This window comes from Aphelocoma coerulescens, chromosome 1, assembly GCF_041296385.1.
Source record: "Aphelocoma coerulescens isolate FSJ_1873_10779 chromosome 1, UR_Acoe_1.0, whole genome shotgun sequence".
NCBI lineage: Eukaryota > Metazoa > Chordata > Aves > Passeriformes > Corvidae > Aphelocoma > Aphelocoma coerulescens.
In genome coordinates this window covers 114,918,765-114,940,768 of record NC_091013.1, presented here as the reverse complement: position 1 = coordinate 114,940,768, position 22,004 = coordinate 114,918,765, and the positions used below count along the sequence as shown (strand labels likewise).

The 22,004-nt window shown below is 48.5% G+C and overlaps 1 protein-coding gene across 3 annotated transcripts in view; it reads left to right on the top strand.

Moving 5' to 3' along the window:
- The first annotated feature begins 1,593 nt into the window (after window positions 1-1,593).
- The window catches only part of LOC138115759 (uncharacterized), a 46,323-nt gene continuing 25,912 nt past the window's right edge, over window positions 1,594-22,004 (top strand). The window contains exons 1-6 of one of the 3 annotated variants that reach the window (XR_011153715.1): window positions 1,594-1,766; window positions 16,162-16,220; window positions 17,317-17,488; window positions 17,819-17,910; window positions 19,526-19,872; window positions 20,555-21,774. The gene's annotated coding sequence lies outside the window, so the exon portion shown is untranslated. Of the gene's footprint in view, window positions 1,767-15,633; window positions 15,938-16,161; window positions 16,221-17,316; window positions 17,489-17,818; window positions 17,911-19,525; window positions 19,873-20,554; window positions 21,775-22,004 lie in introns of those variants that run through there. The other 2 variants (XR_011153709.1, XM_069025172.1) reach the window with 2 other exon arrangements.

Below are 22,004 nucleotides of genomic sequence, written 5' to 3'. Positions count from 1 at the left end.
AGCCAGATCTCTTGGAGCTATTCTGCTCTTCCAGCTGGGAAATTTGTAGGTGTATCTCTGATTTTCCAGCCTTCTCTCCTGCCTTTGCTCTTCCCCTTCTCCTTTCTCCCCAGTCAGCCTTGGTTGTAGTCTTCCTTCTCCACTTGACCTCTATTTCTCTTTCCTGGGAAGAACCTTATTTGCATCTGTCCTAGTATCCAAGCTACAAATTACACCTGGTTAAAATTTCTTTCAGCAAAACTGTGACTTGAATAAAACTTTTGAGTTTTGGGAGAATTGTAGGAGCTCTATTTTTGGGAAGTGGCTTTTCTGGTGAGCACTTCAGTTCAAAAATGTGTATTGTCCCTTCTGTTGCAGGTTCGGAAGATGACCTTGAGTAGGTCACTTCATCTGCCCAAATGTTTTACCACTTGTTAAATTTAAGATAAAAATACTAGTCTGGGTTAGTAAAATGTCTTTGAGATCATCGAACAACAAAAGCTATCCAACTGGTGATTATTATGATTATTATAATTACCTTTATTAAATGAAACCAGCTGATTCTTGTGCAACAGTCTTCTGGGCTCCACAGGCCTTTACAGCCGAGACTCGGAGAAAAAAAAATCTTTTGTTATCCCTGGACAGGGATGTGTTTTTTGAGATTGAGTTTTGTGGTTTTGTTACGAAATGTATGACAGTCGGTCATGTGGTTTGCTTTCTGGGCCGACTGAACCCTGCTGAACCCGTACGCAAGGCAGCAGAGTTTAATGATTCACAGGGGCTGTGTTTTGGTTTGGCTTTTGCCGGACGGAGGCTGTGCAAACCTGCACGGCCAGGGAGCCCTCTTGGTTGGAGTCACTGAAAAAACTTAGCTCAAATCTCTGCAAGCCTGGACCCAACATGGCCCCGCTGTCGGGCCAGGCCCTTTTTGGGTGTCTTGGGTTCTAAGAGCTGGCCATGCCTTGACACACCTAGACTTTCTCATTGGACAACTGCACTCTCCCTCTGTTATGGGAGTAATGGGAGACTGTAAAAATTTGGGGGAGTCCATGAGGGCTTGTTTTTTTTGTGATTTCTCCCTCGCCTTTTTCCCTTGCCTCCCGCCACCGTGTTGCTGCGGGATGAAATTGACCCCGAGGCCCTTGGCGTTGGATCTCCGCCGTTTGGCGTGCCCGGCTATTTGCACGACCTTGGAAGGGGGAAAACGGGGCGAATTCCTGGCCGGCTCCTCGGCTGATCCTCGAGGAGCGCTGGGAGCCATGGTTCGTGGCGGCGCTGGCGAGGGTGGGACGCGGCGGACCTGTGCTCTTTACTCGGCGGGTTTAGCGCTGGCTTTCCTGCCGCAGGGAGCCTGGAATCCCCCGATCCCTCCCGGCGAGGGGGAAAGCGGGAGCCTGCCATGTTCGCGGGGAGGCGGCGGGCGCCCTTCTCCCTGCCCCGCGCCTGTCACCGGAGTTGGAGTTCGCATGGAGGAGGCCGGCGGAGGAGGAGGGAGGCGGGAGGAGGAGGAGGAGGAGGGAGGGGGCCGCCTTGTTTGTGGCTTGTCAGCAGCCGCTGGAGACAAGCCTCCATGTGTGAAAGCCGCTTGGCATGAATGCCTGGGCCGTACCAAGCGCCGCGGCGCCCGCGGGGGGAGGCGGCCCCGCCGCCCCGCCGCCCCGCGCAGACAAAAGGCCCGGCACGGCTTCCCCGTGAGTTGCCCCGATGCTGCCGTAGCGCCCGCCCGGCGCAGCGCCCGCTCCCCGCCGCCCCCGCCATGCCGCCCCGCGCCCTCGCCGCCTGAGCAGGTAAGCGCCGGCCGCGGGCGGGCGAGGGTTCGCAGCCGGCGCCGCCGCCCCCGGGGCCGCTCCCCGCCCGCCGCCGCTCCCCCGGCGCGGCTGCCGGCGGCGCGGGGCGGCTGCGTGTGCGGAGCGGGGGGGGCGGCCGCGTGTGCCGCCGTCAGCCCCGGGCCGCTGCCCGGCGCCCCCGCCTCGGCGGCGGAAAGTTTTGCGGCGGCCGTGGCCGCGGCGCCGTGCCTCAGTTTCCCCCCGTCTCGGTTTGGCCCCGGCGGCGAGGCGCGGGGAGGGACCGCGCCGGCCGGGGGGGGGATCCCGGGAGCGGGCGCGGAAGGGACAAAAAGCGCCTTCCACCTGTTGGCTTCTGTCCCGGCGGCTTTTATGGGGGTGGCGGGCCGAGGAAGGGCCGGGGGGAGAGCCCGGGGCTGCCGCCGGCCCCGCTGCCCCGCGCCGGGGAGAAGCCCCGCGGGGGAGGGTGGAAGCCGGGGTCTTTTGTCAGCCCTCCATCCCGCTGCCTCCGGAGGCAGGCAGATCGCCGCGGGGATGGGAGATGTTTTTCCCTCCTGATGTCGGGAGATTAGATGAGATGTATTTACAGTTGCCGTTTATCAGCAAGTAAATATCGAGCTCGGCGTGAGAGCAGCAATATGAAGCCTGCTTGCTTGCTCTCTTGCCGGAGGTTTTGTAGCTGTTATCCTACTGTTGGTGAGGTGATAATGTGCAAGAGCCAAAAAAAAAAACAAACCAACCCCCCAAAAAAGGCAAAGGGGAGAGAATCCCTGCTCCTCACACCCGGGCTTATCACAGTATCGGTACTGGGTTTGGTTAAATTTGGAGGGATAATTTTTCCTTTTGGCATGAGACACAGAAAGCCTCCTGAAATGCTAGGTGCATCCTCACGAGGTCTTTTAAGTTTGTCGTGTGCCATCATTCAGGTTTCATTGATTCTAGTTGTTTTGTTAAAAAATAACCTACAAGAATCTGAGCTGCACAAATGTTCGTCATCCTAATGTCCTGACACAACCTATGCGAGGCAGGAGCTGGAAGAGGGGGAGAGAGTGAGGATATGTGCTTTCCCAGTCAAGGCTGGGAGGAGAGCATCATGTGTTGAAGAATATGAGCAGGAATGGGAGATGGGGGAGGGAGTCTAAATTGTCCTGAGACCCTATTCAATCCAGCAAGGAAGATGGAGGATCTTGCTGCTGCAAAAAAATGTACGGCAGAAATCTCAGCCAGCTTCTCTCTGACTTGTTACCTCCCTTCAAAAAAATTAATAAATAAGCAGAAAAAGAATCAAAGCAAAACCCTGTGATTTGCTGTAACGTTTTCCATGATACCTTTATCCCACATGCCTTACAGTCAGTCCAGTGATGGAGGTATGTGAGAAGCAGGGAGAGAGACTCTGAGGTTTATCGTCACAGGAGGGGGAGAAGTATCAGATCATGTTTGAAAGGAGACTTGTCAGGCAATGAGGTAGGGAGGAAAAATGCCTGTTCTAGGCAGCTGGACCTGGGGAGAAGAAGGAGGCGGCTCCAGCACCTACGGTTCTGAAGCTGGGTGGAAAATCTGTGGAGAGGGGATGTAGACAGATGGGGGAGCGGGGAGGAAGGATGTCTAAGGAAGACCTTGGACCGTCTCCTTGGAGGGCTTTAAAAAGAGGGGAGATTTTGAACTGAATCAGGGCACGAGCAAGGCTAAAGCACAGCTAAGCTAAGTGTGATGTAGCAGGACTTTTCAGTATGGAAGAACACAGAGGTTGAGTTTTCTGACTTGGTGTAGTTTGGGGCATTTGGTAAGGGGAAGAGATTTTTGTAGCTGAGGTGATTGTGACTTGTACAAGGATTGCATTTGAGAGGATGAGGAGAGAGCATGTGGCTTGCCTTTTCCATAGGTGGCTTCTCTGGTAGAGGGGCCTTCTATTAAAATGTCTTTGTACATTTCTGTTAATTTTGCTGGACTCTGACAATAAAAAGGAGAAAATCAACTGTCCCTTGTGAAAGTAAGTGTGGGGATGAAATAAAGCTTTACCACTTTATTGATGTTTCCATGCACCCAGCACCTCCACACACATGGAAAGAGCAAGTTTGTGCAAACACACCTGCTTGTGTCGCACATCCTTCCTCTTGAGGGCCAACACGCTCACGTTGTGAGCATGGTTCCTGCACAGACATGGCCCAGCTCTTGTGTTTTCCTCAGTTTACAGAATAGCTTATTCCATCAGCCTGGTAGCAGTAGTATTTGACAGCTGACTTTGTGTTAGCACAAACTGCATGTGAGGTGGCTGAGGCTTGAAACCAGTATGTGACATGTTTTAGCTTTTCCACTCATGGCAGCATTCCCATGACGGAGCAGGGACACACCACAGGCATCTCACATGCACAAGGAAAGTGCTACACACATGCAGATGCAGAGGACAGGTCTCAGGTCAAATGTACTCCAAGTCACTCTCTTTGAGAAGCTGAAGCAGCACCAGCTCGTTGCAGGCAGAGCTCAAACGCTGCTCCCACACACGCAGATCACACGCATGCACACTACACCTTTCCTCTCCAGGATCACCTGTTTGAATTCCAGCTGGGCTGGCAGCACAGGGAAGTTTTGCACCCTCCTGGATGGGGATTTGATGGCCTTTCTGTTCCAGCTTGGCACTGGACAGGCTTGAGCCACAAAAGCTTAACAACAGGGAACACTAATGAGCCCCTGCTTGGCATGCTGAGAAGAAAGGCCAAGGGCTGAGTGGGCATAAAAACAGTGGCATGGAGCCCCTTGGCCAGAGTCTGAGCCTCGGCATGAAGGCTGGGGAGGGAGCAGAGCCTCTGGAGTCGGGAACAAGACGGCAGCACTGCAGCAAAGGCACAAGAGGAGACCATGTTGGGGGGAGGAGAGCAGGCTGCTGTTTCCACATCATCTGAAAACTCAACCTGCTGTCAGGACAGAAGGAAGGCTTGTGCATATTTTATGTCACTTTTCTCCTTCTAGGACAAGCTGCTGATCTGATCAGCTATGCACTTTAAAATCCTTGACGCGCCAATCAGCAAGTATGACTCGAGGCCAATAACCAGCCTTGGCCTCCTGCCTCCACTCCTTTGTGGACATCCCATGCCGCCCTTCCCCGGAGAACGTGTGCACAATTAAACCCTGCACAGCGTTCCTCAACTACGGCATGGGATGTGACGAGCTGCATGGAGACGGGGACAGAAAATGGCAACGTGTCAGGGCTGGGGGGGTGGAGGCGGGGAGGGGAGTTGGCCATTTCTTCTCCTGTTTGCTGATGTCTGGAAGGAGACTAAGTGGGTAAATTGGTTTTCCTTTGAACTGGTGGTGTGTTGTTCCAGTCAGCTGCTCTTTCTTCAGAGGTCTTCAGTGGCAGCTCAGGAGTTGGTAGGGCTGGCAGTAAACAAAATGTATTTCACTCCTTCAGCCTGAATTTTGCTGGGGGCTGTCAGACAAGAGGATTTCTCCTCAGCAGTTAGTTATTCAGTGCTGCTTCTGCATGGCAGAGCCACTTGAGCCACTGACATTGCTCCTGCCCACTGGAGATGGGAGCACCACCAGTGCTCCCTGCCCTAAGGGATGCACTAAGGATGCGGGCAGCCCAGGCACTTTAGTTTTGACAACAGTCTCTCACACACAAGCGTGTAACTCCTGTGTCCCATAAGCCAGCTCACTGCCCTGAACACCATTTTGGGACACATGGGGAAGCAAATGTTTTTGCTATGTGATGCAGAGTTATGACCCTAACTGACTTAACATTGGCCCTGGTTTATCCTTCATTTGTCCTGCTTGAGAAATGGCCATCGGACAAAGAGGTCTCATGGAACTCGAGATCCTGGCACTGATCTGATGGGCAGCCTTAGGCAAATTGCCTTAAAGCTTGTGTGGACCTTCCTGCTGCAGTCTGTGAGATGGGGTAATGCTTGCCCACCTCCCAGGTAGGAGCAGCACCCCAAGGGCTGTGTGTGCCTGTGCAGACACCACGGCGGGCTCGCACGCCAGCCCATGGACAAAGCGTGTGGTTTTGCACCGAGCGTGACTCATGCGACGATAAATTTTGCTCGAAGTATGCGCACACTCGGTGCTCTGTTGGACAGTGAATTCTGTTTTGTCCTTCCAGCAGAAAACAGCACAACTTGCCAGTGACATGGACTGGACATGTATTCCCATAACAACAATATTATAAACATATGGTAAACCTGGTGTAACAACTGCTGTCCATGTCTCCACGCAGAACAAGGAGCTGGTTAACAAAAACTTGAGGCTGTATCTCCCCAGACTGTGATCTCATCAGCTTTCCCAAGCTAACCTCAACCTGGTCACTGCTTGGATTGTAAGCTTGGGATGGGTGGGGGGGTGAGAGCAGTTAGCAGGAATGGCTATTCATGATTCAGACCACTTCCCTGTGACTCAGAACTGAACTATCTCTCGGTAGAGTATTTGGGGATAGTACTCTTCAGATGTTGAACATCAGTCTAGTTCTTAGAAGTTCTGCAGTACCCGGGCTTGCTTGCTTGCACAACTGGGTTTTTCCTCAGCATCTTTTGTGAAAACAAGACCCTAAAAACTACTTCTGACTATTAAAGACGCCATGGTAATTTTTGCCAAAAGAAGAAGGGGGAGTGGTCTTAGCCCTGGGCACTTTGCCAGATTCGAGCTCAGGAAATTGCAGTCTATCTAGGTAAAACTCCCTATAGTTTAAATGAAAAAAAAAAGTATTCATCTCTTACTGTCTTAAAGGGTAAGCACTGTGTTCTCTGGAGCCTTAAACAGACAGTACATTCTGGCTGGAGAGGTGGTTACAGTTGCTTGCTGGGAGAAGATTTTTTTTATGCAAAAACTGGGGCCTTTTTTGCATTTTTGGGATGCTTCTAATTGCAAAATGCTGTATACATTTTAGGTTATTGCAAAGCTTGAATGAATATGTGGCTCAACATAGAAATGCAAGGAAATATGCTGGTGTGGCGTTTGCCCAGGGAGCAGGCGCAGCCAGCGAATACACATCTTTTCTGTGGCAGAAAAATAAGGACCAGTTTTTTAGTCTTGCGCCTGTGCATCTGGGGGCTGGATTTTGTATGTTTAGCAGCAACTGCTTTTGTAAGCTGCTGCTAAGGCACGTAACTGGCTGTGTGCAATTGCAGTGATAGAATGTGAAAATGCAACTACACACAGACCTGTAATCTTGCATGCAAAATACTGCTGGTCCAGTTCTCCAGGTACCAAAAAATGGTCTGAGATTGTACTTGCCTTTCCATTTAACTGTGCTCACCTGCATTTTTCAGGTGACAGCTGTGTGTATGGCGTGCTGAATGATTATCCTTTCTATTTTTGCTCCAAGAAGAAGGAAATTAAATCTTTACTAGTGATCATGGCAGTGCATGTGTTGTGATAAGTCCAGGATGGAGGTGGCTGGGGGGTTGCAATGAAAATTCCGTAATGCTTTGAAATCCTGGGGAAATGCATGGGTGGAGAAGGAGAGCAGAGTGAGCTTCTGTTCCCCCTACAGATGAGGAGTATTGAACTGCTGAGTTTGTCAGTGCTGTCAGGATGTGGCCTTGCCTTCTGCCAAACCCAGTACTTCCAGGGCCCCCCAGAACAGAATGTGCATTTGGGCACAAGTGGATGCAGGGCTGAATATCCATGCTGGGAAGGGTGTCCTTGGATATTCCAGCCCAGGACCCCCAAAGTGTGAAACAGGTCTTCTCCTCCTCATTCAGTGATGTGTCTCAGCCCTGCCCCGGTGAGATGCAAGCAGATGGTGGGGGTGGGGGGACACACACAGGAGAACAGCTCACTTTCTCTGTGCTTCATTCTCCAGCTTCTCTGGTGACAGTGATAACAAAGGGCTGCTCAGCATTAGGTGATATGGATCTCTCTCAACCCACTAAACTTGAGTCCTGCAGGCTTCTCACTAGCCCTTGGGGCTTGGGTGTCACTGTACCCTCCCATCCTGGGGTGGCCTGGGACAGTACCCCTGGGGACTGAAGGCTGAACTTTCTCCACGAGTTTTGGAAGCATGGATTTCTTCTTAATGAAGCCTGTGATTTTATTTTGAGGTTATTTCTTGCCATCCTGGGTCCTTGACTGCAATCACTTCCATTTTGCATGCTGCTCTTTGTAATTGAATCTATCGATGTATATTTAATCCACTTGGCACCGTGGTTGGTAACTAGGCACTGCTTCCCAGCCTTCTGTCACTTGTTTTCACAATTACTGCCTGAAGTTGGGGTGGCCTGTCGCTCAGCTCTTTGCCCAATTGCTAGACTGCCTGGGAAGCCCTGTGCTTGACAGTCAGGTCCACAGCTGGTACAGCTCCCATCCTTCCATCTGGATGCCAGCCAGGTGTGTAGGACTTGGGTCATGGAAGCTAAGCCTGTTGGGTTTAATTCTCCTCTCTGCCACTGATTTGCTTTGTGTGATCACGGGCAAGTCCTTTAACCTCAGATGGCCTCAGCTGGGTTATCTACTTCAGAAAGGTGTTGTAATGCTTAATTATTGCCAGCTCTTCAGAAACCCATGGTGGGAAAAAACTGCATTTTATTCAGAAATATTGCTGACCTCCCTGGCCTTTCTAAGCCACCTCGGTGGTGCTAGGAGATATTATTTTTCCAGCCTCAATAATGTTTCTTCAATTTTTCATCTGTACATTCTCCCACTCTCTCAGCTGCATGCAAAAATGCCAAGCTGTCTGAAGTCATGGAAATATTTTTATAAACTTGACAGCCATGGCAAACATTCCTCCTTGGCAATAAACAAACAAGGTGCACAACCTGCCATTAACATCAATTTATAGCAGAGAGACCTTCGTCACTCATTGATGAGGGAATTCTAGACAATTCTTGTGCTAGCAAGCCATAAAGTAGTGCTGTCTGAGATTAGGAAAATGTTGGATCCTTTGGGTTCCTGTGTGCAGGGAGTAACTGGGAAGCTCTGTTTGCCCAAGTGTGTGCAGGAGTTCAAGCAGGCACCAGGTATTTGGTTTATTCAAGGCTCTTACAAACGGTGTTTGGCTTGGGTGTACGTGTGCTTGGGGGCTTGGTGTTTGTTTGTCAAACAACAAAAAGCCTGTTGTCCATAGTGGCAGCTGAGACACAAAGGTAGTACAAATTAAACTGGATAAATTTTAGACACCCAAAAAAAGAGCTGCAGACAGAAGACATCAGTGAGTGATGCAGGAGCAGAGCCCCCGTCATGCAGCCTCCTGTGCACCCCCCTTCCATTTTCCTTGCAGCTGGCTGTGGGCTGGTGGGGTCAGCAAGTACCTGAACCCACACTGCAACATCATCTCCCCATGGGCAGTTCCCCACGTAAGCACTCAGACAGTGCTCGCTTTGGTGTGTTCTAGGTTAATTTACTCTGAATATATCTAAACACACATCTCCAGGGACGTTGGTGCTGGCAAAAAAACCCAGGTACCCCTCTTTTTCTTACATTACTTTGGGTTATCTCTCGCTCTTCTAGCAGGCTCTCTTCCTACCATCTTTGAGTAGTGGATTCTCTGTGGTGTGCTCAGGAGAGGAAAGTCTAGACTGTTCTTCACCTTTGTCTTTGATGGAAAACTCAAAGTAGGGAGCTAAGCTTCTTTCTACCACCTCACTCATTCACTGCCTCTGTGTCTCTGTGCCGTAGTTCCTCCCTTCTTCAAATGAGGATGCCAAGTCTTCACTCTGCTTCCACAAAACCTTTGAAAACTAAGGAGAAAAACATGCAGGGCATTTGTCTTCCCTCTCCAGGAAATCATAAATCCCTCCCCTCTCCCCTCACCCCTCTCCCTTCTCCTTTCCACCTTTTTTCCTCTCTCCTCTCCTTTCTTCTCTCTCCTTTTCCTCTCATTTGAAGAGTTGTTATTATTATATTCTGTCCCTTTAGGTCTCCTCTACTTCCACTGCTCTTGCAATCTGTCTCTCTCTGCTGTTTCCATATCCCCTTCTATTTGCAGCTCTCTTCCTTCTGTTCATGTCATTTTCTTCTCTCACCCTGTATCTTCTACCCTCCCCCACTATTCATGCGCCGCACACTCCTATGTCTTCCCTCTAGTTTATCCTCCAAATTCCTCCCTTATGTGTGTGTCTCCACGGTGGACCCCTTTTTGTTGTTGCCGGCTGCCTGTCCCTGTGGCCTGGCTGCCTGGAAGCTGCCAGAGGGGCGGGCTGGCCAGGCCTGAGGGAGAAGGACAGGGCATGGGATCAGCTGGACAGCCCCCTGCTGCAGCCGTGGCTGGCCAGGCAGGATGGGGGTTGCCCTCTGAGGGAGCAAGGTGAGACTCCCTCCATGTGTGTGCTGCCGGCTCTGGATGGAGCTGCCTGGAGTCTCGTTCTGAGCTGCAGCACAGTTGTCACTTTAATCTCTGAGTAGTTTGTTTCTGCCTGGAAGCTTGATGAAGTCTCTAGTCTCAAATGTTGTTTCCTGACGTCACCTTACCTCCTTGGACATGACCTTGTGACTTACTCTGGTCTTGACCTATTGTCCTGTTCCCATTCCCCTGACTTCCCCCTGGCTCTAGACACTCTGTCCTGAAAACATGGATTGTGCTGTGCCTGGCTGTGTGTTGACATCTCTGGTTGTTGAGAGGATGACTGTCCCACTGTGCCACTTCCAGCTGAGTTCAGGACCCTGTGCTGTGCCAGGGAAAGCCATGATGGAGGAGGCACAGGATGAGCACCAAAGGTTTGGGAAGCCCTCTGCATCTTGCTGGAGAGTTGCATTGAGCCCACAAGGCAGTACCCAACAGGTCAGGACAGCTGTGCTATGTTCCTGGCAGACCTGTGCTCAGTGTCCTTCTGTTGGAAGAGGACAGGAACAACAGGGTCATTGCAGTAGGGAGAACCCCTCTCCCATCTGCCTGAGAGAGCCACCTGATCCCATGAGGAGGCTATCCCACTATCTGATGTGGGATAGAGTTTCCTCCAAGTCAGCCAGAGTGGTTGCGGTGTATTTAACCACCTCTCTTCAGGGACAGGATTTTGGCTGCAAGGATCATGTCCAGCAGCAGCAATTGAAAAGTGGTGGTTTTTTTATATCCCCTCATGGATTCTGTTTTCTTCCCACATAGGGAACATGTGGCATGTAGAAGTCCCTTTCTCAGGGCAGGGAGAGGTGGCTGCATCGAGGCTGATGGGAGAGACAGCCAACTCAGGGCTCATGAGGTGTTCCTGATAGCAAGGCACAAAGAGATCCAGCAGATGGCCTTGTGCTGAAGTTCATCCAGTGTTCTACAGGACAGGGCATGGTGACTTCTTGGCCTCCAGTGGAGCTTAGCTCTATTCCTGGGTAGCACCACATTTCCCCCTGCCAGATGTCACTCAGTCCCAGGCTCATTAACGTCAGTGAGCCTCAGTTCCCCTGACCAGACAGTTCCTGACTTCTCCCTTCTGTCTCTGCAACACTCTGACCCTTCCTTAGTGTGATGATCTCCCTCATGCTCCATGCGAGGTGCTGTGCACCTTTTCCCATTTTTCCCACAGCCGTTTTTCTCCCTCTCCATACCTGCTTCACCTGTTTTACCTGCTTTTTCTCTCCTGCTCTGCCTCTGGGCTAGGTCTCTCTCCAGACACTGTCTAAAACCCTCTGCCTCATTTGCCTTCCCATCTGGCTTCCTTGTCTCTCTGGTCATGCCGTGAGCTGTCAGAACCCAGGGGAGGACCATTGCAAGAGCAGGGCAGAGACTGGAGGGTGTCAGGGAGAGCAGAGCAGGAAGGCGGATTCCTAAACCAGGGTCCATCATTTGCTGGTGCCTTTGGCCTCTCCCAGGTATGTGCTCTTAGCTACATGGCAGAAGTCCCCTTTTCCCAGAAGTGTGATTTTCCCATTGCTTCTACTTCACTATTGGCAAGCTCCTGAAAGGTTAATGAAGTCATTCACTGCAAAAGGAAAAAGCACATCTTCCCATGTTTTGCATAAATTAATCTTGGAGATTATGGAGCAGCCGGTGCACAGGCCACAGGATATGCAGCTATGTCCTTGAATCTTGTCACCCAAAATGCAGCTCTGGGAGTATCACATAGGTGATACTGTCCACTTCAGTCCTTGATATCAGCTTAGGCTAAAATGTAGGTAAAAAGCTGTGTTGTCCTCAGTCATCTTTATTCATGTTTCATTGTGAAACAGGGACTGGGGAGGAGGTACCCAGGAATGCCCACAAGCCCTTCCTCCCATTGCGGTGGATCCTTGTTTCCCACAGATCCTCTTTAGAAAATGCCCTGTATCAGGTTTCATTCCCCCTGGATTTTTTTTCTGCCTGAGAAGTATGCAGAAAATCATTCAATTGGTTTTGAACCACATGAGTGGGAGCAGGAACCAACCCCAGAAGATAAGTGTTCTGACCTTTACCGCACTCAGATAACAGAAAATAATAACAAATAAATACATCTTGTTTCTAAACCTCAGACTTAGGGATATGTCCCTGCCTTATTCAACAAGAGCCTGAGCCCCTGGGAGGGCTGAGGTTACGAACCTGGTAGCTGCCTGCAGTAAGCAGCAGCCCCTTTGCTTTCCTTTAGTAAATGAAGCTGGAACCAGTCCAGATACTCAGGATGTCAGGGGACAGGGCCAACATCGCCACACTCCTGCCATCTTTCTGCTGGGACCCTGCATGTTTTCCCATAGCTAGTGTGCTGGGAGAATGAGAATTTGTTTATTTCTTGCCTGCATGTGTTTCTTTGCACATTTTGCCTCTTTGTTTTCAAATATAGGGTTGACCATTTAGGGCCATGCCGGGCTGGCCACCAACTAGACCTATGCATGTATGCAGACCCTGGATAAGATTATGGGATTTGCTCAGAAAAAAAAGTGTTAAAACCTCCAAATCAGCGAGTGTTTAAAAAAAAGGGAACCTGTCTAGAAGGAGGACATGCTGAACTGTGGTTTGCAGCAAGCTCCCCAGGTCTGGGTCTTAGGTCACTGACTCAGACTTCCATCATCTCCGCAGATGCCCCTGGGGAGGTCCATCTGAGAGAGCCTCTCTCTGCAGGCCGCTGGTGACAGTAAATATTTGTACACTGCATGCTGAAGTGCTGATATGGGGCTGGAGTCCCATTGTGCAGTGTGCTGTCCAGACCCTGGAAAGAGATAGTCCCTGTCCTGAAGGACTTACTGCAATCCCAAATTAGAACATTCTTCATGCTTTCTGTAGTGGCTGTGACTTGATGTTCCTTCGGCAGGATGTTGCTTCCCTTCCCTCCTCTGTGACGTGGGGAGATTGTTTGCTTGGTTTCTGCCATCCAAACCACCAGCAACTGAAGAGATGCCTGTATGCAGACCGTGGGGAGGATGCTGGGAGTTTTCTGGCACTCTGTCAGTGTAAAGCACCTTATTTATTAGAGTCTAATGCCCGTTTGGGATGTACTTCTGATCTAAAGCTCCTGAATTCCTCCCTTTTAACACTAAAGAAGCCATTCAGAGGCCCCCTGGGCCCAATGTGTGCTTGTGCTGAAGACTGCCCTGATCATATATCTACCACTGTCTTGCCCAGACTTCGGGTTCAGTGGTTTTGTTTTCATTAGAAGATCTCCAACTCACCTCTTCCTGCAGGGGTTCCAGCAGATACCCAAATAAATATGATATTCAGTGGGCTGTGCACGTGTTTCCACATGCTGTTGCAGTGTACGGAAACGTGCATTTTCAACATGCAACCTGATACGTGCCTGGATGTTTGCATTTGTGTTGTGTGGACGCTTGCATTCATGTCTGCCAGTGTATTTGGGCTGGAGGAGGTAGCAGCAAAGGCTCTGGCAGCTGGGAAGAAAGGAATGACAGGCTTGCTAGGGGAGGGAGGAGAGAGTTTGGTAGCTGAGATGAGGATTGGGTAACAACTGGAGGGGGAGATCAGATTTAGGATCCATGTTGCTCACTTAAGAAAATAGGAGAAGAAGCAGTACATTGTTTATTGGGGATTGTGTTATTCCTGTGCATTATTTATTAGTCTTCTGCTAATGGTACTGCATAAAGAAGTGGCACTTCTACAGAAATTTCACAGACAGCTGGAGGATCAGTTCCAGGAGGTATTGTAACCAGGTCAGGTTGGTGTAGGGAATCCTGCTGGGCTCAGTTTTGACAGGCTTTGGAAAAGAGAAGATTGTTCAGGAGGCATTTGGAGGGGAGAAGGGAGGGGGAAGTGTCTGTGACTCACCAGGGAACAATGATCGCTGTGAGGATAAAGGGGCAGGCTGGAAGAAGACCTGGAGACAATGGTGAATTCCTGGGTTCAGCGGCTTCAGGATTCCAGCCTGAAGTAGAAGAAAGCATGAGAAAATGAAGTGTTTAGAAGGAAGCTTTAGGAGTAATAAAGGCAGCTGGTGAGAGAAAGGCAGAAGTAAGGAGAAAGCAATGCTGCACCTTGAAGTGGGTCCTGTAAGGCTTGATTTTGAGGCAGGGGTTGAAAGAATGGATGTGCAGAAAGAGGTAGCCTGTGCAGTGACTGAACCCTTCCTGAGTTACCTGTAGTGTCTCTTAGCACAGACATGCTGGTTTGCAGCCTCTGCAGACACAACAGGCAAAGCAGAGGTGTTGAGGTACCCAGGGACAGGAGACTGTGTAGGTTTGTGAAGTTTGGAGTGCAGACAGATGGGTGCCAGCATGGATGCCCCCAGCCAGTTCTTGGATACTGGTCCTTCCTTTCATTTGCAAGATGTCCAGTCACTTGGAGAGGTGGGACTGGTATTCTGGTAGGTGGCATTCTTCTTTCACTCAGCCATGAATCTGAAATCAGCCAATACTGGAGGAGGAAATCATGCCACTGGTGCAAACTGTCTTTGGGTGAGAAGCTAACTCATAGTCCCCAAAATACCCAGACAAAATGTAAAGGTTTTATTTTTAAGGTTTGTTTTACCCCACCACATTCAACCATTGGGAGGGGAACACCCTCCCTACTGCTTGTGACTTGTTACCATGAGCCAAGAGCAGGTCTAAATGGAAGTTGCCTTGGTGACACTTCAACCTGAGAATCTCAGTGCTGAGCTGGTGCAGAATTTTGGGGCTGGGGGGGAGGAGGAGAAACCGCAACATAAACACAGCTTCATGGGCTGTCCTTTCTTTTTCTGACTGCAGTATGAAGCCTACTTTGTTAGATACAGTCACACCGTCATCATGGGGAGTCTTGTAGCACAGACAGTAGCTCCATTGGCCAGAGTCAGCCCCTGCCCTCAGCCGTCACAGCTGGGCTACCATTACTGGTGGTGTTGGGATGCTATTTCTAATTTTAAGCAGGATTGATGCAAATCATTCAATGAATACCTGCAATAGTTGGTGTGTTTGAGAGTTGTTTTGGGTTTTTTTTTCAGTTATTGTTTTAACACTGCACTGTACCCTTCGAGAAACCTCCTTATTGTGTGCAACAATCCTGGGGGTGTGGATAGTGCTAAGTGCACTGAGAACTGTAACAATAACTGTGTGAGAGTGGCCTGGAGGTTTGGAATTAACCAGGCCATGATGGCACACAATTCTGTTAATCCACTATGTCAATTAGAATAGAAGGTGACTTGGGCCAACCAACTGAAATGCCTTCAGAGAGTGTTTCTCCACCTTGGGAGAATGCGTGATCATCTGAGACCTGCAACTTGAGTTCTAGCAGGGATTATCCATTCGGAAAAGACAGTCCATTTTAGAAGTGAAGTGCTGGTGAGTCCAGGAATGATAAAATCACCCTTGGACTTTTTTTGTGTGTGTGTGAACTCCTAGAAGTCATCTATGTTGGTATAAATGAGATCATTTGGCCTAATTAGTTCCAAGCTTAATTAGCAGTAATTATCCCAACATGGGAGTAATACTCGAGTAGGAAGTACTGAGTCCTCGATTAGATAGATCTCTAATTGGTGTTACAATATTGTAATTAAAGCATGCTTGTACGCCTCTGCCTCTGCAAGTGATTTGTTTTATGTCTGATTAAGCAGGGAGTCCGGCAGCCTCAAGGAGGCCAGGACATCACCACTGATTGAAACAGTGTATTATTCTTTGTTATAGGAAAGAAATGATGAATCACATGTACTAGGAAACACTGTGGGCCAAATTAGTCCTTTGAGTAATTGCTACTGGAGTTAGGGAAATTACAACAGGGGTAAATTTGGCCTCAAGTGTATAAGCTCTATCTGTGTATCACACAGTTAAACAAATACTCATTTGAATGTGCAGTCTGGCAATTACGCCATCAGACAAATGCAAGTGAGTTAATCTGCATTTGCGATCACTGGATTGCAGGGGTGAGTTTGGCTGCTGGGTTATTAGGTTGCACATTCTACTCAGATTTTGTGGGAGGTGTTGCCGTACATCCCGGGATGCAGCTGGCATCGTTTCAGATGGCCACTGCTGGCTGCAGTGTCCTCTCCTTGCCGGGGTGAGACCTGGAAGGTACCGCTAGGGCCACCAGGAGCACCTGGCAACTGGAGGAGATGGACAGATAAAGAGCCCTCTTTTCTTCCAGCAGTGTTACCTTCAGTCTGGCCAGTCTGATCCTCCCTAGCAGAAGAGCCTTCAGAATATCAGGTAAACATGTTTTTTGAAGAAGTTTAAAATGAAGAGAGTGAAATGGGAACTTTCTGAAATTAGTCAGCATCAAAACACGAAAGCTTCCTATGTCTTTTTAAGAAACCACCTCCTTAGGAGTTGGCAAGTGTGATGCTTTATTACTTATCTGTTCGCTACATGAGTGGGCGACTGTACTTCCTGATTTGGTTCTCCAACATAGAGAGATCATCAGCATAGGTCTGTAGAGGACAGTAACTCCTCGCCTACGGAAAGTAACAAATAGGAATGCATGTATCCTCTGGCTGTCACAAAGGATTTCGAAGCACATTCGAGTCATATCCGAAGTAAAACATCATCTCATTTCCATTTTAAAGCTGCAGAAACTGAGGCACAGATCAGTTACTTCTCTTGCTGCAGCTCATGGAGCTGGTGTACATGGCAGCACCCGGGATGCAGTGCAGGTCTCATCACCTTCTGCTTCACTCACAAAAACATCTTTATTTTCCAGGAGGGAGAGCCCTCCCAGAAAGAAGGGGATGACTTGAGCAAGGAAATAAAGTACACAGAATTCTGTTAAAGCAATATTAGGGATAAGAATTTAAACACCCAGTACACGGGAATTCAAAGCAAGGTTTCCATAGCAGCGTTGCTTGGCCATATTGTATATACACTGTTTTGCATTGTGCTGGTGATGTCAAAGGCATATTCTAATATCTGTGTGTGCAATATGTCTGCATCAGAGTTGCTATGAAACTTAAGGGTGAATTACACCATGGAGGCATATTCTTGTGTGGTGTTGGGAGGAAATAACAGAACTAGGTTTTGCTAGGATTTTTCTCCAGAGATAATTTTTCTTAGAGAATTGCTGATTTGCCAGAATTGTTGCTATTTTCAGGAAAAGTTGACTCCAGTTTTGTGTTTCATCTTGGAAAAAAAAATGGAGAAAAATTTTAAAGCTGTCAGAATGAAGCATTTCAAGAAGGTAAAATGAAACCTTGCATTAAGTTCATTTAGTCATAGTTTCTAGGTAGAAATTTTGAAAACTGCTCTTTTGGTTTTTTTTTAACCTGATCAGAGGTAGAACAGTTATTTGAAATTTCTGAAAATCTTGAAGGAATGAAAAGCTTGTTCTTGCACACTACGTGAGCCAGAACTGTCCTGGGAGTGGCAGGTGACAAGGGAGTGACTGCATCACCCAGCACCGTGTGTGGCTGCCCGGTTGTGTGTTGCAATGAGAGCAGTGGGAGAGGTTTGCCACTGAGTACCTCTCTGACTACCTGGTAAAGGTACGTAGCAAAATATGCCTGCTCAAAAAACTGTTCAAATCTTTCACAAGGCTCAACTGCCTCTAAAAACCGCCTGTGTCACCTGGATATCATAAGGTTAAGCCTTTGGACTGGGAGTGTTTGGGGTGGGAGCCACTGTTTCTCACATCGTTAAACCTCCATTCAGCAGATGATGGGATCTCTGAGGGGGAGCTGCCGCCTCTCCCTGCCCCACACTGGGGATAATGGGACCTGTCCTTCTCACCTCCCTGTGCACGGAGAAAGGGAGGGCCTCCCGAGTGGCACCACAGCTCTTCCCTGTGCTCATCTAGCTCTGCCCTTCTCTTCCAGCACTTTATCCAGGCTCTGAAGCTCTCTGGGGAAGCAGGAGGGACCTTGCACCCTGAGCTGGGAAGGAGTGCTTGCACTCATGGAAAAGCCCTGTGAGTTATTTTGGCATCACTCTTCCTGCTGGCAGCAATGTTTCCTCACTGCCAGCATTCCCAAATGTTGGTGTAGCCTGTATGCCAACGTCTCCTTTCTCCCTGCCCCCTCATGTTGCAATTGCTAATTTCTGTGCCTGTGCCTGAAGAGCTGTAGTTTAGACTTGCTTTCCCATGCACTGAAGCCATTCTTGTCTAGGGAAGAAACTGCAAAAGGGGTGTGGGAGAGAGGAAAAAAGAAGAGAGCTGTTTTTTTCCCTATGTGGCAGTGACGAATGCTGGGTATTAGAGAGACAAGCTGACAAACATCTGAATGAGTGGAAGAGACTTCTAACCCAAAGGGAGGAGTTGTGGTTTAGGTTAAAGCCACAAAGGAAGTGAAGGAGGTTACCACTTTCCTGTCTGTGGGCAGGAGGTTCTCCTTGTGCTCGTTTGAAGGCTTAGCTCTAGCTCATCCTTCCCTAGGAACATACTCATCTGTGTACTTCTTGAAAGGCATTCAAGCTGGTGTCTGATCTTGGGAGTGACAAACATCCCCTTTATACTCAGAAATCAGCAGGAGCTGGGAGCTAAAGATCTGGGAATCACAGTCTAATTTATAGAGCCAGATATTCTAAAGCGTCTTGTTAAGCCATGTGTCTTGTTTGGTGCTAGATCATGTAGTGTTTTTCTCTGTGCTTCTTCCTCTTGCTGATTCCACTTGGAATTTTTGTTGTGAATATCTGTATGTACCTCCAGGGCCTGTTGGCTCCCCACAGGCCTCGCTCCTCTCATGTTCCTGAATGATTGGCAAATTGTGTAGCCATCCTGCCTGGATCTAGCAGTCTAGCATGCTGATACAGGAGAGATTCCGAATGTCATTGGGTTCCTACCAGCATGGCCTGTGATCAGGATTTTCCTTGATATTCTGTGCTTGCTTTACTTTTAATAGTGCAGAGGCTTCAGCTGTATGCAGTTGTAAAGTTTGTTGTCTCAGCTCTGCAGCTCCACTCTTCATGTGTGAGAAGAGAGTGAGTGGTTAACCCTGGTGTGCTGCAGAAGGCATGCCAGGAGGGAGATGAAAGAATACAGAATTGCTCTTACCAGAGTGTGAGCCTTCTCCTGAGTCAGAGGAGCACGGGCACGCAAGCTGGCTGTCTTAATCTGAGCTATCAACTGGTGACTGCACAGTTAGAACCACTGTCAGTGACAGTGACTTTAGTATGTGCTGCCAGTGCCTTCTGATTACTGTGCACTGCTGTACATGAAAAGAGCATCTGAAAGGTGCTCCCTGAAGAGCCGTTCTGTGGTCTCTAACCTTCCATTAACAGTGCACCTCAGACCCTAACCCTGGCCTTGGGATGCAGCAGAGTTGTTTCATTTACCAGGTGTGAAAATCATATTTTGCTATGTGAGGATGATTGCTCTCTCAGGTGTGTTACAGAAACTAGGGTTTCTTTTTTTGTTTGTTTGGGTTTTTTAATGCTTTGTTAAAAATACAAGATATCATTAAAGATTTATATGTGGCAAATGTGTCCTTTTTTGCAGAGTGTTTCCTCTTAGAGACCTTCCCGGTATTGATTTCAAGTAGATTTTCTTCTGTTTTAAAACATTTCCTTTGCCTATGGATTTTCAGCATTACTCACTGGAGCTGTGTGCAGTACATTCCCCAGACTATACTATCAAGCCAGAGTCCCTTACTGCTGCTCTTCAGGGACCACTTCTGAAGCTGGAAAGACCATTCATTTGCTGTGCTCACTCAGTCCTGAGTAACTGTCCAGCATTACATCCTTATTACTCCAGGATGTATGCCGTCATCTAACTAAGCCATGGGTCTGCTTTCACTGTGTGCCAGTGGATCCTACACCTAATCTGGCAAGAGCCTTGGGCTGGCCCTTCCTTGGACTGAGAGATGTTTGTCTGGATGTTTCAGATGTAAAGGGAAAACAAGCTCTACTACGGGGAGGTGAAGAAACTGGAGTGGTAAGCAGCTGCTATTGTAAGGTCAATTGGTTTTGGTGTCAGCATTTCATTTCTCAAACTCATCCTTGTGGCCACTAGAGTGGGGAATGGGGATTTCTTTTTGGAGAGGGCAGAGGACTCAGCAGGGAGGCTGAGGTCCTAGAGGAGGGAGGTACCACTGCCCTTTCAAAGAGCAGGCTGATGTCCACCAGCCATTTTTGTGCCCCAGGATGAGGCCCTAGGGTCCCTGTGCTGCTGGTGGCTGAAACAGCTCAGTGACAGCCAGCTCTTGGTGTGGTTCAGCCATCTTTTGGTGGATCATATCTGTAAGATGTTGAAAATTTGGATTCAGACCTTAAAGCATCTGGCTTATGGAATTTGGCTTTGTTTACTGTAGTGTTATAGCCTCAGGGCCACAGAAAGTGCAGCTTTATTGAAATCATTGGAGTTGTGCTTGCTTATGGCAGCAGGGAGCTGGGGACGCATTTTTTTGGAATGTGTTGCCAGGAGCATAAACCCTTTTCTTTGGGAGATGCTTTGTAAGGATGACTCAAGTAAATGCCCAGGAACCATTGTCCTAATGGAAACAAGACGTTTAAGTGATCAGGTCTCAGAACAACTCTTATTTCTTCCCCACACCTGTGACTTTCAGAATCCAGCATCCTAAGGCTCAGTCCTTCTTCCTTCCTCATTATCATCTTAGTTTTGAACATCATATACACCACCAAGAGCAGGAACACCACGAGGGACACATCAGTCTCTGCACATGGGGGAAAGAGGAACTTGGAAGAGGAAGCCAGCTGACTTGCGTGGGATCCAGGCAGGCTGAAGTTGTGTCACTGGACAAAGCAGCAGCAATCTGTTATCAGATTCTAAAGTGGAAGGTATCTGTGCTTCAGCATTTAAATGTTTACAGGAGATTCTTGCTACACTTTTTGATGCTGGATACTCATATAAAAGCAAGTACTGAAAATACAAGGGACTTCTGAGGACACTGTACACAGTATTACCTGCATTTCTTGCATGCTGGATGGACTGCTGGCATTCATTTTGTCTTGGTTTGACAGAGAGGGCAGGCAAAAGATGCTGGCAGTGTGTAGGAACAGCCCGTGTTGTAAGCAAGTCAAGGCACAGGGAGTGTCCCATCAGTTACCTTACCAAGGCAGGTCCCTTGTGCAGCACCAGCTCACATGTTAAATGAATGCTCTGAAATAAAAAGGTATAGATGGAAAGAAGCATGCTATCCTAGGTGTCTCTCAGGACCTGCAAGGCAGCTATTGTCAGCAGATGTATTCCTGCTAGGGAATAGCCCAGCATGATTTAAAATAAGCTGGCAGATTTTGTGCTCAGATGGACTGGGAACATTCATACTGTCTGTTATTGCAGTTCGGCTGTGAGAGGCCAGCACCATTAGCGGAGAGGGACTAGCAAAATGTTTGGGCAGAAGTATGTCCAGTCGTGACATCTGTTGCTAAAGTGGTCTACCGTTTGCACCATAAAAGTGCATAAGTACAAATGGAGAAGAGCAAGAGTGAAGTGTTTATATAGCTAAGCCAAAACTCCTGAGTGCCCTCTAATAATGAAGTGTCCTGGTTTTGTTGGTGTTGTCCTCCATCATCTAAGGCCTTGCAGATCTGATAGCTTATGATTACTGTAAAAGAAAGTCAGCACCATACTAATGGTAAGCCAATGTCTAATCTAAAGAGCAAGTGGGGAAATCTGCTTGTTTTCTTTGGAGGTATCTCTCTATTTTATGTAATTTTGGTACAACACCTGTAAATCAGTGACTGGTACTTTTGAAATGTATTTCTTTCATCAAAAGCTATTTGAAACAACAGGTTGCACCTATCCATTCAGTCTAAGCTCCCCTGACATTTTTAAATGACAGATAATGAAAACTGTCTTCATTATAACTCAAGCAATTTCATCAGACTGTCACCAGCAAACAATGGCAAACTAAAGACTGAACAACCCTCAACTCTACTCTCCTAGGTAGCTGTGTTAGAGTACGTGGTGTCTTTTCTGCTTCTAGGAAATATAAGAGGTGATTTGTCAGCTGGGAAAGGTTCTGTGATGAGAGGCACTAGAGGTCAACAGGAACATGTTAAAATCTGTCTGGGAGCCAGTGGTCAGATGGCATAAAAATGGAGCAC